The following is a 3,253-nucleotide window of genomic DNA, read 5'->3' as shown; positions in this document are numbered from 1 at the left end:
GAGGCACCAAACCACGGAATAGCACCCTAGACCGAAGACCATCAAGCCACGGAACACCATACCAGTGTAGAACCTGAGCTTACCGAGCCACGAAGGACAGTAGTACATGAGAACACGATTGCACGGACGGTGGACCAGCCACGAAATAAACGAGGGGGCTCTTAGGGGGACCACGATTCCACATTGTGGAGTACGATGCCATTGCAAACACAATAGCACGGGCAACGCAGGTGCACTACGCGAGCACAATACCATAGACAGCATTACCACACCGCGATTGCACGATAGCGTGATACCGCGGTCGATGGAACCTCACCAGGAGAGCACGATACACGGGTGATGGAATAATACGACTGCGTGAATGCGCCAAACCACGGAATAGCACTCTTCGGCCAGAGTACCAGCGATGGGAGGCCAACGGCCACGAAAGAGGCAAATAGTTAAGTACACGAAGCCAAGATCTACTGGGGTGAACGACGCTAACAAAGTACGCGACACCAAGAAGCATCTAAATCTGCGGCCACCGCATCTCCAACAAACCATGCCACTCCGCCGCGTAGCGGCGGCGAACGGCTAGTCTTACCCCCCTACTGGAGTGTGGTGTGCGTCCGTCCGTCCGTCCGTCCGTAACGGGTAGGGTTAATTCATGTAACGCAAATACGCGCGTTCTACTGGCTGCCGAGCGCAGCGAAGGCTGCCTCGATTCGCTAAAATTGTGATATGTGGTGTACATATTATATGTGGTCTACACATCGTACTTAAATGCACCGTTCAAATTTCATTTTGCCCCCATTTTTAACGCTGGAGCGCCACCTCACGCAAAGGGCGCTGCCTGTGCGCGCGTTAGTTAGCATTGGTAGAAGGCGCCAACGCGCACACACGTAGTATATCGTCGTAGGAGCTGTTTGAAAAAATTGTAGGCCTTGGCGACTTATATTTAGGCTTAAATGAAGCCTTTAGTACTTATTGGTTATAATATGATTTGTTTTAGCTTTGTAGCATTTTTTTTTACTTTCTAAGATAATTTTTCTTAGTACTATTCTAAAGTCTCATATTATTGCTTGCAGACGTTTGTAGTAGTACTACACAAAATTAATTTAGTAGCGCTTATCAAATTTAAATGCACTTTATATCTAATACTAATAACCTTAAAGTATTGTATCATATTTGCGTTAGATGAAGATGCACAATTTATTATTAATATTAAATATTTAAAATATGAATATAGTGGTTTCCACCGCACATAACCATGTACACTTCTCCGCCACTAAAAAAAAGAACGTTATCTTTGTATTAGCGCGTATTTTGCACCCCTAAGAGCATGTGCGCCCTCTCGAACACGATACGTAACATACATGCAGTGCAGTGGGAGCAGTGTTTGTGATTGAATTAGCGTAGAGGCACGTGATTAAACAAGAACACGAAACACGGAGGAACACCGAGTCAGATCATGTACATAACGCGATAGAAGGAACAGCTTGAAATACGGAAAGTCACGGACGAAATAAGAATAGGCCACGAAATTTCATACGAAGCACGAACCAGGGAAGAGCCTGAAAAACACGGAGCCGCACGATCAGATGACAGCGGGTGAGAGCTGAAATAATGAAACGCCTACACGCTGAAAAAGCACGGACCAAGAGAGAGCACGTTCACAGTCACGGTAGACCACGCAGCTGTGCGAGTGCACGGAAAGGAGTTCTCCCACCACAGGTTACCCCGAAGCACGGTCGACGGCCAAACACAAATTAACGGGAGAGCATAAGCGGGAAATCACTGAACATTGGAGTACGATACGAGGACAGCCCACCGACCCACGGCACACGATACTACGGTAGCTAACGATAGCCTGGACGACCGATCAACGTCAACACCACGCCATAAACGACAGCATAGACGTTGGATTAACCACTAAACCGTGGGAGAACACGCAGCCACGCGAAATCACCGAACCACGGAGCCGGGTACCAGTGTAGAGCCTGAGGTCACCTAGCATCGAGTCTTACCCTCTAGTGGAGTGTGTTGTCCGTCTGTAACGTCCGTAACGGGCTAGGGTTAATAATCCTCACGCTAAAACGCGCGTTCTACTGGCTGCCGAGCGCAGCGAAGGCGGCCTCGATTGGCTAAAATCGCAATATGTGGTGTACACATTGTATGTGGGCTACATATCGTACTTAAATGCAAACGTTCAAATTTCATTTTGCCCCCATTTTTGAAACGGAAGCCGCGGAACGCCACCTCACGCAAAGTACGCTGCGTGTATGCGTGTTAGTTAGCATTAGTAGCTAGCAAGACACACATACACAGATAGTCCGAGGTTCCTGGGGCTGCTTAGGGGGTAGCTTATAACTCGCGGGATTTTATCCTGCAAGTAGGTAGCCGTGCTATGGGGATTTAGTTCCAGAGCCCTTTGGGTTCTTGGGGCTTTATCCCACCGCCCACTTTGCGCGAGAGCACATTTGGCACCTGGTCCATTGACCGCAAACCCGACAGCGAACCAGTTGAGCCGGTCGTTAATGGTTATTGATGGGCACGCACATTGCGTGCGTGCAGTTGGTTAGGAGGGGTACCGTAACCGGCCTCTTTTAACCGACAGATGGGATGGGGGCTGTAATAGCCTATCAATAACCAGCCGTTGCAATTAACGGCCGCCTTTTTGGCAAAAGGATATCGCACCTCAAGCTTCAGTACTATCCGGGGGCCCAACCCTGAAGATTCGACTGCACAATTTGCAAACTAAAACCGCTCCGGGCCTCACGGCCCGTGACTGTGGGATAAGTGATCGGAGATAACCTTGATGGGGGCAAGCAATCCCGGGTAGTACGCATATCCCCACACACTACTCTATGAAAACCTACTGCTACGTGCGGTGTTCTTAGACATTGTCTAACGCGTCACGTTTTCGTGTTCGCAGAGCTATGGTTCGGAGTAAGCGAAACAGAACGCGCGAGGAGCTCCGAGGAGGCCCCTGCGCGAGACCGAACGCCATTACCGCGAACACCTACCGCAAGAGGAGAAGGAAGCACGGAAACGACGGTTGAACAAGCGCCAGGAGAAGCGGCTGCGACTTAAACCAAAGCGCTTCAAGCCCTCAGTGGGGAACCAGAAGTTTCGGAGAAATGGAAGGGCCGAAAGTCAAACGGTAGCTTTGGGACAACCAGGGGAGAAGAGGGAAAAATCCAATCCCGGCGGTATATCAGCCCCGTTTCGCGATCGAAATGGAGACAGCTGAAACAGAGTGGAGACCATAGGG

The sequence above is a fragment of the Phytophthora infestans genome, genomic scaffold (assembly GCF_000142945.1).
Source record: "Phytophthora infestans T30-4 supercont1.91 genomic scaffold, whole genome shotgun sequence".
Taxonomy (NCBI): domain Eukaryota; phylum Oomycota; class Peronosporomycetes; order Peronosporales; family Peronosporaceae; genus Phytophthora; species Phytophthora infestans.
This window is presented reverse-complemented; position numbering follows the sequence as displayed.